At 38.1% G+C, this 12,810-nt stretch overlaps 1 protein-coding gene across 2 annotated transcripts in view; it reads right to left on the reverse strand.

Annotated features, from left to right (window-relative positions):
- Positions 1 to 12,810, reverse strand: part of LOC127934730 (alpha-1,3-mannosyl-glycoprotein 4-beta-N-acetylglucosaminyltransferase C-like) — a 109,636-nt gene that overhangs the window by 62,691 nt on the left and 34,135 nt on the right. For both annotated transcript variants that reach the window (XM_052532296.1, XM_052532297.1), the window contains exon 2: positions 6,736 to 6,825. The gene's annotated coding sequence lies outside the window, so the exon portion shown is untranslated. The remainder of the gene's footprint in view (positions 1 to 6,735; positions 6,826 to 12,810) is intronic.

A 12,810-nucleotide genomic window follows, 5' to 3' on the forward strand; every position in this document is an offset into this window, starting at 1 on the left:
AAAAAAAAAAACAGCATCATATGACCCCTTTAAGCTTAGGCATGGAGTAGGATTAAAGGATCTTGAATATGGTCATGCAGAATAATGCAATAATATGTGTTTAATAAGTATTAATAAACAGCCAGACAAAAAGACAGTTTTGATAGTTTTGCAAGGACTTAAACTTAAACCTAGTCACTAGTAAAATTACTTCTTAAAACAAATCGGTTGTCTGTGATGCAGGTTGGACACCAAGGACATCATTTGGTTTCATAACCAAATGTCACATTCTCAAAGCCAAATTTGAATTCTGAGCCACAGTAAAGGAGATTTCTGGGGTAACTACTCCTGCTGGGAATTTCTTACCATATGCAAACAGAAATAGTTTACTGTAACAGTTGTATACCTAATGCTACCATATTTAAGTATAGAATTAGTTCTTAAAATCAAACATTTAAGGATACCAAAGCTGATTTCTTAATTGGCAATTATGTTAAATACCTGCATGTAAAAAGATTCACTGAGCTGTGAAACACACTTTTAATTGTGACCTGGAAATAGCAATTCTCATCGCAAGGTGAATGAAGAGAAGAAAGTGTAAAATAAATGCATAACAAGACAAAAAAGGAGTGAAAATGCAGCAGCACAACACAACAACACAGGGACCGGCTTCCTCTCCATCAGCACAGCAACAAGCCTTGGGGTGCAGCTCTCGCAACAAAGAACAAGAGTCTCTCTCTCGCTCTTCTGAAGAATACGATTTTCTCTCCTTCTTTTCCCTACCCTTGTACCACACTCAAATTCTGCCCAAATCCCCTGCTCTGGGATCTACATTCGGCACGCCACAAAATGTATTCCCTGATGTCTCAAAACACAAGTGTGTCTCAACATCACTTGCTTTTTGCTTTTAATTTTCCAAGAAATGCTAGTGCCATTTCACACCACTCCCCCTTTCTCCCTAAAGCCAATACCCAGTGCATGAGAAACTGCCTCTACAGCTCAAAAAGAAGCTCCAGTGTATTTTCGAATGCTGTCTGCCAATAAGATCTTTTGATCTGCTGCCAGGTGATGACAGATGATCTACATTAATCTCGCTCTTTCTCTGACTCTTTCCAAGCAGAGGGCAGTGAGCAAGGCTCATCGGTTTGAAAAGTGAAATGATGCCACGTTGGATTTCTTTGTTTCTCTGCTGTCTCCTCCTGTCTTCTCCGTGCCTCATTGTTTGAGGAAAACTCGATGACATCAGCAGAGCTGAGTCAAACTTGCTGCAAAACAACAGGGGAACGAGGTCAGACAAAGCTCTTGTTAGAATGTTTGCGCTAAAACTGGTCTATAGTGGGATGGAGTTTGTTTTAGCTCTGGCCTACGCAGTTGTGTGAGAGCTGAAGGAGCATCATTTGGATCCTTGCATTGCATTACATTAAACCGTACGAAATGCTAACAATGTAATCATTTATGAGAACGGGCTACTCTGGCTTGACTTCACGAACACTCCATCGATAAACACTAAAACAAATTTGCTTTTGTCCAAATTGTAATTTTGCAGACAGACACCTTGCAGCTTGTCAAATAAGCCAAAGAGGAGTTGTGAATAGTGTTGTTGCGGTACCAAAATTTCAGTATTCGGTACCAATACCGATGAAAATCCACGGTTCTCTGTACCAGTTTCGGTATCAAAGCAAAACACAAAAACACGCTTATTACAAAATGCCTTGCACAATATTGGTGTCTGCATATATGCAAATTAATTCTCTGCCAGCAGGAGGCGCTTGTAGAGCAAGTGAGAGAAGTTTTCCTGGTAACGACTTTAATCACATAAGCCTGAGCCAGCACTCACAAATGCTACTCGGGCAATACAGCAAGATGAAATAAAAATTTTTGAAGACAGCCGGCTTCCTTCAGAAATGCAGTGATATAAAAACAACTGCACTGGTTTTCGACTTTGATAAAGGTAGGTGCAGTACTCATGTCTGTTCAATGAAGGCAAAGCGCTTTTGGAAAATCTATTTATGGCGGTCAGTTATGATGTTATGGCTATGTCTTTAATGTGTTTTGTTAGTTTGGTGTGTTTACTCCTTTTGATCTCGCCATGTCTCAGTTCAGTTCTTCATTTAAGAAGAAGGCGCATCTGCGCACCTTTCGAATAGTGCAACTCGTTACCACTGGTACTTAAATAAACCTGGTACCTTAACATTTTTATTTTTTTAGTACAGACTTGGTACCGAAGTACTTTTCCCCCCACCATTCCAAGAAAGAAAGTCACAATTACTATTGTTTTTTAACAAAACAACACTTATTGGACAAAAGCACTTCTTCAAAATATCATCTTTTCTTCTCCGCAGACAAAAAAAAAAAAAGAAGAAAAAAAAAAGTAATGTTTGGCACTATTAGGGTGAATAGATGATGAAATCATTTTCCTTTTTTGGTGAACTATCCCTTTAACGCACTCAGTGACATGTAAGAAAATCGTCTCTGCTGAAGACAAAAATAAAAACAAAACAACATATATTATTGTCTGGGCTGCACAGAGCAAAAAGGCAGAAGGGAATGTCTGTCTGTCTTCCAGTCTCAAATTAGCCTGAGGGAAGTAAGCGCTTGTCCTGACACATGGAGACACACGTTCATGTTTCAAACAGGCCCTGTCTGGGCAGACTGACCCCTCGGCAGATGGTGTGAATCACACATATCACCTCAGAATCATCAGCATGAGAGTTGTCACTATTAACCAACCAAGACCCCTTGCCCTCACCTCAAAATCCAGGTGTGAGGGTGACGAGACAAGGGCATCATTTCTGCAGGGTCATGGCCTTAACTCTATACAGCTCTCATCTCTAGAAGATCTGGATCTGCAAACAGCGCACAAATATAATGCCGATTTCTCTCAGCACCTCCAGTCACAGCTAACAGCTGCTGATGAACGAGAAGTGATGGCTTGTGATGGCGCTTCTCCATTAGAAAAACATAACCAGCTGTTATTTCGAAAGGGGACGGTGGGCTTATTACCGTGATTTCCAGCGGGAGTAGCTCTCCTGTTTGGCTGATTATTTTGTGTAGCTGAGATTATGCAAGGGAGGTATGTGTTTTGTGTTTTGTGTTGTGTTTCACAAAGGTCTAGGGATAAAGGACAACATATTTCTTCCATGAAATTATTGTATCCGGTAAAGTCTGAGAAAAAGCCATCAGCAAGTCAGTTATATGTTGGCAAAAAGGGGCATATTGTTTCAGAAGATTTGCAATGCTGAATTTGTAATTTTGTAATTTTGTGAGAGTAAATGTTACTTTGCAGGACCATTATTAGGAACAGATCACACAAAAACTTAAATGCCATCATCTACTCACCCTCGTGTTGTTCAAAAGGGCAGAAGGCAGGATTTTCATTGAAAATAACAATACACAATGAATAACATTTAATTTGGGAGCATTCATTTCATTCAAACCAGTAATCTAAGCATTGTGCTAAATGTCTCCTTTTGCGTTTAACAGAAGAAAAAAAATAATTTGATGACATGATTTTGAAAAGATGAGGATGAGATGATTCATTTTAAAAGCTTTCTCTGCAAATTGCTTGCTCATTCATTGTAGTGAATGCCTCATAAGGCACTTGAGCAATCTTAAACTTCTCTGAAATAACCACATAAAAACTGTTTGATTTGTTATAAAAAAAATAATAGACGAGAGGAACATTCATTGTGGACTGTTTGCTTTTTTCAAGTTAGCTTGTACTTTTCAACCACTCTGAAGAAAATGTGATTGGTATAGCTGCTATAATTAATAAATCGATGAAAAAAGCTTTAAAAAAGTATTTCTGTCAGTATATTTGAGAACAATTTCAGCTAAAATATCCAACACACAACAGATTCAGTCATGATATTAAAGGAAAAGTATGTCATATGACCCTCATATCCTTCTAAACCTGTATGATGTAATTCTAAGAGAAAACATTAAAGGGGGGGGTGAAATGCTATTTCATGCATACTGAGTTTTTTACACTGTTAAAGAGTTGGATTCCCATGCTAAACATGGACAAAGTTTCAAAAATTAAGTTGTACGTTTGAAGGAGTATTTTTGTTCAAAAAAAACCTCTTCCGGTTTGTCACAAGTTTCGGAAAGTTTTTTTCGAGTATGACTCTGTGTGACGTTAGATGGAGCGGAATTTCCTTATATGGGTCCTGAGTGCACTTCTGCCGGAAGAGCGCGCACTCCCGTATAGCAGAGCACTGAGAGGCTGAGCACAGCCTGATCAGAGCGAGAGCGGCGCGAAAAGTCACAAAAGAAGTGTGTTTTTGGTTGCCAGGGCAAGACAACCCTGCACAGATTACCAAAAGAGAAACAGCATTAAGGGACCAGTGGATGGAGTTTATTTTTACAGAGCATCAACGGAGTTGCGCAAGTGTTTTTGTTTGTTCCCTGCATTTCGGATTGCACATCGTTTATTTCTTAAGGATAATGCAGTCCCAACGGAAAAGGGTCACGATCGTGTGTTGGAACCACATGCGGTGAGTAAAACTGCTTCAAATATCTCTGTGTTGTTAACTTAGCTATCAGCGCGTAAGCACATAAAGTAAACAACATGCGATGTTGTCATCAAACTGCACTTTCCACATGTATAGCTTAAAAAAAAAAAAAAGACGACATAAAGTGGAACTTAGTCATTTTCCAAAACCGCTAAGCAAATATATACAGTTTCAGTACATACCACATAGAGACGCTTTTGCTGATGCTGCTCTTGTTAAATTTCAGCCTCTGGATCTGTGTCACAGCTTCCACATGCTCTCAACTCAAAAGCCTACTGGTGCTCGTGATTCTTTAGCTCCGCCCACACGTCACGCCTCTAGGCGCTCGTGTTTTTCCGGGAAAAATCGGTACAGACTATCTTTCTCTTATAAATATAATAAAAATAAAGACTTTTTGAGTTATGAAGGATGCAGTACTACTCTATAGGTACTCAAGATTAACAGGATATTGAGTGAAAACGAGCATTTCACCCCCCCTTTAAATGGATAAAAAAAAAACACTGACACATTCTTCGAAACTTCTTTCTTTTATACCTTGTATCTCTATGTTTGCTGGATTGGCAAGCTTTCAGTCCCGCCTCTGTTCTGTCGTCTTTCTCCCACTAACAATGAACTGAGAACCTGTGGTTACAGTTTGCCACGTAAAACACCCTATACACACCTAAATGAAGCCAAGACCACTTACATAAGGCAACTGATACTGACTGGTGAATTACTGAAGAAAAGCACCTATTTAAAAAAAAAAAAAAACATTCCTGAGCATTTACAACAAAAGGCATCAGAGAATTAGTCCTAAGAGTGACTTGATAATGATAATTAAGGAGCTGTATTTTACGGGACTTTTTCCAAAGTAAATATCTGGTTAAATAATCAAACTATAAACCAGGAAGGGGAAAAGAGACACAAATATGGTCTGTCTGTTCATCCTCAGTTCACTCTTAACTTTTTTAGCCCGAGCTTTACTGTGTGTCAGATTCAAGCACAAAATCCTGAAATGCCGCTGTCATAGTTTTCAACTCTCAATCCATGGATTTAATGTTTTTCAGTATGAGGTAAACCCTTCAATCACCGAAGACAGTGTGCAGACAGATCTCTCGGCTGACTCTGCGGCTTGTGTAATACCCTGAGCTTCAGTCAAATTTTCACTTCCTGCACTCTTCTGTTACAGAATCAGAGCACATGGTGGTGGATCGTGCTGTCCTGGATAAGGAACAGCTGTTTGAATGAATCTTTAATGTTCACTCACGTCGGTGTTTGCCTCTGCCAGCTGTACATCTGTACCATCTTCTTCGCAGTTTCAAGCGCCTATCATTCATTAGCCCACCACAGCTCGTTCTCATTTGGAGCCTGCTGTATGCAAGTATGCATGTTTTGAAATCTGTCTTTGTTCACTGAAAGTATACTGGAATAATGCATCTCATGAAAATGGACTGTTAATGTATAGAAGTGTAAAGCCTATTCAAACTGAAGGTTATTTGAGAATTTGGAGTTCTTACATGGAGTTCATTCTTTGATGCCTTGTATGAACCAGGATTGCCATAGGGTCCCTCAAAAGAAAAAAAGAAAAACTAACAGTCATTGTGTTAAACTTAATATTTCATCTTTTAGTTCACAGCATAATCTAAATTATTTTAGCAATTTCCTCTAAAAGGCAGGCTATAACCACATATTTACTGCTAATGAATTGCTCCGGGTATTGAGCCGTTTACTGCACCGTTGAACTTGATGCAAAGTTTTGAAATAATGCTTTAAGGCAAGTTCTTACAAACTGCTTTTATGGACTAGTTAAAGGCTGCTATAGACAGAGATTTCTTACTTTAATTCTAATACCTTATCTGGAAACCGCTGCATATCTGTAAAGTCCACCACTTAACCCGACCGTGTAGTTTATAAAGTGAATCAGAACGAAGAGCCTCTTTTCGCTGCATTTACCTCTCTGTTACCTTTTAGCATAATTACTGCACCATGTTTAATGTCAGCTCAAATACCACACTAATCAGCATCAGAAAAGAGGTCAGACTGTCTTACAATTGTTGCTGGCGTTTGAAAGGATAAAAGCCTGTGCTTGATTCTGCATAACAGCAGATCTTCTGTTCTCTTCTCACCCCTCCTTTTGTAAAGCACAATGGCAGATTAAAGCAGGAAGGTTGTGGTGTGATTAACAGCAAATGCGAACAAGTTTGGACTCCAATTCAAAAGAACGAAAAAGCAAGGACAAAAATGAAATTGAAACACAAATTACCTGCTTGCAGGACTCAGATGTGCTTGTAGGAACGAGCCTTTTGGTTTGAGGAGATGACGATCAGTGGATCCATAGAAAATGGCTTGTTATCTATGTGAAACAAAAAGAAGAGAAGAACGTTGCTCATTTACTGTTGCTGTGACGAGTGAGTAAACATGAGCTACCAAATCCTCCCGTTCAGAATTCTATTTCCTGTTCTTAATTCATTGGAGGAGGCAGCCGTGGGTGCTCTGGAGAGTAGTGCATTATGGGATTCCATAATGCTCAAAGACAGAGGAGGCCTAACTGGCTCTCAATGAATGGCCATAACCATATATCACAAACCCCATGCCCAAGCTAACAGCCAGCTGAACTTTTACTGCCGCAGTTGCCTTCCCCTCATGTGTGCACATTCATATCCCAACTCATTCGTAGAAAATATTAACACAAACAACATGTTTACACAAGAGAAAGAGATGAACAGTTGCATTCAAAAGTAACAGACACAAAAGCAAATTCACATTTGAACACACTCAGACATCTGTACACGCAATCTAATACGAACACAGTGAGGAAAAAACACCCATTGCGGTCCATTGGCTGCTCTCTGGCTGTGAATTCATGCTGCCTGCACAGCAGACGGGTCCTCACATCATTTTATTAGCACTCAAGGGTAGGGGAGGAGGTGTCTGCAGGGAACATGGCCACTTTGAGAATATAGGATCTGACTAATGCCCTTTTCTTTCTCTTAGTGTCTTTGTGCGCGTAGACATGTGTGTTGTAACCTTTGAAGTGCTTATATACTCGCTAGACTCCATTAATACACCCAGAGGATAATAATATTGCTCATTCACTTAATTTAAATCTTTCACTTCATTTGAAGTATCAACTTCTCTGTTTCTCCATATATGCCTTAGGATGATTCAATTGTTGACATTCATTATGAAGGCAAATAAGGATTCACTGATATTAAAACTCGGGCAGATACCATTATGAAAATGATTTGTCATGTTATAGCTGCTAATAAAAAACTGCCATTTTAATTAAAATGAATTATTATTTCCACCCACTTCAACTCAAAAATGTACAGCAGCAAGTGAACACTGTATAATCAAGTTGGCAGTACAAGTTATTTCAACTTTTTTTAATGCAGACTTTGGTATCTGAGATGTTTTTGAAATGCCTTCTAAATCTGAGGCACACCGGAGTGAGATTTCTTTAAAACTCCATTTTTATTTAATATTTAGCTTCCTATGAGAAACACTTGAGACATTAAAGCAAATTGTTTGACCTTTGTTTCCCATTAGAATACAAAACAATACACTAAACAAGTCTCTAATTTTGTAAGACACCTGCTTTGATTTCAGTATTAATGTGTGTGACTTTCTGGATGTAAAAAATCTGATCCTCAAATCTATAAATCAGACAACACTAGACATTTATCTAATTCACCTCTCAAAGATCTTGAATGTGATGTGCACACACAGTCTGTTCCTGCCCTGGTTTCATAGGAAAATAAGTCACAGATCAGGGCACTGAAAGAGAGAGTGAGAAGAAAAAAAGGGGGGAAGAGATAGAAACATTCTTCTCTGACTGGGTCTTCACAAGGAGGAGTGAATCCATGGAGGGGGAAAGTGAGAAAGAATGTCTGCTCATTATTCAGCCTGGCACTCGAGGCCACAGAAAATAGCTCTCTTCATTTTTTCTTGTCAAGCTGTGGCTCTGTTAATGGTGTGTTCTCAGTCAGTGGTGAGACAAAAGGGTGGCTTTAGTCGGCACCAGGCATGCAGAGAGTCGGGAGAAGCACTACAACCCTTTCTGATGACCGCTTGCTCTGTCGGTCGCAGCCCGCCCGCAAAGGACTTGAGATAAAACACCTTAAAGAAAGCTGGCCTCCTTTTTAAAGGAGCTGCATTCCTCCACTGCAACTAAATTAGTTTCCTGCCTTAAAGACCATCGCCAATTTTACCTCTTTTGTTCAGTAAATCTTACCCTAAATGTCTGTGAAAAGGATCAACTGGCAAATAAGAAGAGCTAAAATCGCCATGTTACGTTAGCATGTAAGACTGATTTATAAGCATTGCATGATACTGTGTCCGGTCTTTCCTCCATTTGGCTCATGATTGGTCTAATTCAATGAGCTAATAAGCTGAGCAGCTGTGGGCTTCATGTGCTGAGATGAAAGTGGACCTGCCATCATTATGCACATATATTACCAAACCAGTGATGGAAACTAGTTCATTTGCATTCATGAACAAGAATGTGATAAAATGTGGTTCCAAAAATTCCAATAAGAACTGGATTATGCATCTATATTGACAAATACATTTTTATAACGGATTACCAACCATATGTAGAGCTTATAAGCAAAACTCTGTTTTACAGAGAAAATATATGAGGTTACAGAATCACATTCATCAGGATGACAGCAAATCAAGTCATCTATATTTCTTGAATGAAGTCTGGACACACACAACAGAGTCAAGGGTTACAGGCACAATATCACATTCACCCTTCAGGCCATCACATTGCATCAGGTCATTGCATTTTGATGATCCCAGCAAAAACTAAATAAAAATAAATAAATAAACCACTCATATTAAGTCACTTATGAGGTTCAATGTCATTTTGGATGCTGTCTAATAACTTCCATTGTGTGCAGCAAGCTGCAAGGCAGAACAATTTGTTTTGTAACAAAGTTCATGTATTTTTCTAGTAAAAATTATCTGTGGTCTTTTGATCTTTATATAAATCTCTATATAAGCTCGCTACAATATCTCGCTCGCTATATAAACCTCACATGCTGTATTCCTACATGCAAATCAGAAAAGAAACATACTCAGCACGACCTTCAGGGTTTGATCTCAAAAAGAATAGTTGCACAAGTTAGCAGAAAAACACAACAACATATGTCGACTAAAATAAAGATTCAAGGATTCTATACAATAGCGACGGTGAATGTAAATGTGTGCCAGCACTGCGAAATAAGGTTGTGGAGCTGATTGCAGACAGGCTCATATAACCCTGAGCTGCACGGTCAGAGTTCCTCATTTAAAGTGCTACTGCTGGCTCCACAGATGAGCCAAATTATGAAAAACAGCATACAAAGAGAGCTGTCATTTTAAACAATGATAGCTCATCTAGGTAAATGTACAGCGCCTTCCCACTAGCTAGGACATACTAGCTGAACTTGAAAATGTGATAATGATGTGAAGTAACACATATTTTTAAGACAAAGGAGAAAATAATGCTTATTTATTTTTCCTAAGGGAATTGGTGGATACTATAGATATTTATACTTCAGTGTGTGTGAGCTTATAATGATGTATTATATCAGTAAAACCTATTATAATAATAAAAAAAAAAAACTATGAGACAGCAGGGAGCTGTCCATGGTGCTGATCATTAAGCCACAATTTACAGTGTGTCTTATTTCCTAAGTATGTTCTGAATTAGTCTATTCCTTTCTAAGTGATTAATAAAAAACACATAATGGCTATTGAATAAATGAAATTATGAATATTTGACTTGTATGTAAGTTGATATGAAGAGCCATTCAGAAGACTCAACACACAATTGATTTAAATAGAGTTATTAGTGATGTGATATGCTAAGTAGGAAAACCTTGCTTCAGGAAATTTGTAAATCCATATGGATATTTGCCCAGTGTAAGGACAATATAATTCTATCCATTCTTTTTTCGGGAAGCTGGATAGTTTAAATCACTTTGCAATTTTTTATGAGCTCTCTGTTTACATTGCCCTAGAGGGTGATTGTTTTATTATTTTCAGCCGACTAAGAAAAACTGCAACCTTGAAAAGAAAAAGAAAAAAAAAAGCTCTATAATAATTTTTACAGTATAATTGCTCATAGCATACAATAAGTTTAGAGTTTTTACAGCATTTAGTTGTCCTGATACCTGTGTAATTTTGCAATTCCGGATTCACACATCTACAGGTTTGTCATGATGCACTATTCAATGTAGGATGTTTGCATCTACAGACCAGAGGTAAACTACAACCAAGAAACAAGTTTGACTACAGTCAAGCTACTATTTTGAAAGTTATGTTGGCAACACAATAGGCTACTAACAAATGTGGTTTAACCCCACTAAAACGGAAATTTCCCAAACCTCAGACCATCCGAGATATAGATGATTTTCTGCATCAGAACAAATTTGGAGAAAATTTGGAGTGTTAAATCACTTTCTCGCCAGTGGATCCACTGCAGTGAATGGGTGCCGTCAGAATAAGAGTCAAAACAGCTCATAAAAACATCATTCCACAAAGTAATCCAAACGACTCCAGTTCATTAATAAATGTCTTTTGAAGTGAAAAGTTGCATGTTAGTAAATCCAAAGTAAATCCATCATTAAAAAATTTGTAACTTCAAAATTTTGCTTCCTCCTAAATACGATTGTCTCATCTTATCAGTATAAAAATATACACAGATAAAACATAATTTACAAGTGTAAACAATCCAAAACAGTACTGAAATATATATATGCTTATTAAACAAATTTGTTTCTCACAAACACACACTGGATCGTGTAGATTACATGTGGACTATTGTGACGCTTTTACCACCTGTTTGGACTCTCATTCTGATGGCACCCATTCATTGTAGAGATTCCATTGGTGAGCTAGTGAGGTTGTAATGCAAAATTTCTCCAAATCTGTTCCAATGAAGAAACAAACTCATCACACACACACACACACGTTTGTTTTTGTGAAAAGTGGGGACATTCCATAGGTGTAATGGTTTTTATACTGTACAAACTTTATATTCTATGGCCCTATACCAACCCTTTTTGAAAAATGGGGACATGGGTTATGTCCTCATAAGTCACCCTCCTTGTAATACCTGTGTCACACCCATGTCATCATACAAAGTTGTGTCCTGATATGTCACAAAAACATGCACACACACACACACACACACACACAGGCACGTACGCACGCACGCACGCACGCACACACACACACAAGCACTTACTATAATTAAATAATTAAATACTGAGATTCTTCAAACCGTCTTCTTTTGTTTTCTACATAAGAAAGAACGTCATACAGGTTTGGAATGACGTGAATACATTTTCATTTTCTGCGTGGACTATCTCTGTAAATGAGCAAAATCATTTGTAAATGTAACCAGAGCTGAACAAATTATGTTTCATGTTTTAGGACTACACACTGAATGGCTATGCAGCCTACAGTACAATGTGAAAAAAAAAGAAAAGAAAAAAAGGAGCCAGTGCTCTACATTGCTGCTTGTTGGAAAATGTAGCTTGTTACTGGAAAAGTTTCACTATTTTGAAAATATCTGAGATACTGTCACTCTACTGAAAAATGTAGTTAAATCAGCAGAGTAAATGCATTGGTACTCCTCAGTTCTGCTTCAGACTAAGCCAAGTATTTCTAATAATTTTGTTTGTTAAAGCTCTGTTCTGAGTTCCAGTTTTCAGGTTAGCAATTCAGGGACTGCACTGCTTTTATGACAAAACCAAGACTGCATATCTGCTATAAAGAGAACTATGTTTCCTTTTCCAATTTTGTTTGCTGCAAACTCTATAATGGAAGGATGTTTGAAAGATTACAGATGAACAGAGAATCCTTCCTTGTGTCCTCTGCTATTGTTTTAGATAGGAAATAGCATTTTCACACGTCTCACTCTTCTTTCTTTCTCTGTGATGGATACCTGTTTCAGCCTGTAGATTTCCTTATGACAGCATGCTCTCCCACCACTGATGAAACTGAAGGAACTTTCTCAAACTGTCAAAGATTTCCCTCTTTCTCACATAACTGACAGGCAAACCGTCACTACAGACTCTCACTCTCTCTCTTTCAATTCTCTTGTGTGCGCACACACACACAAATACAGAGATAGGTCTGCTGTCAAATTGGAACTTAAGACTGATTTTCTTTGGAAAGGAGAAAATAAAATAAAAAGACTGAAGACTGAACTTTACTAAAGTGCAGCAAAAAAGATGTTATCTGCTGCTATCTTCTCATAATCATTATTTGTCAGCCTCAAACCACATTGACCCTTTCTTTTGTCTCTTACAAAGTCTCATCCATAAACTCAAAGTGCATGCTG

Source organism: Carassius gibelio, chromosome A18, assembly GCF_023724105.1.
Source record: "Carassius gibelio isolate Cgi1373 ecotype wild population from Czech Republic chromosome A18, carGib1.2-hapl.c, whole genome shotgun sequence".
Taxonomy (NCBI): domain Eukaryota; kingdom Metazoa; phylum Chordata; class Actinopteri; order Cypriniformes; family Cyprinidae; genus Carassius; species Carassius gibelio.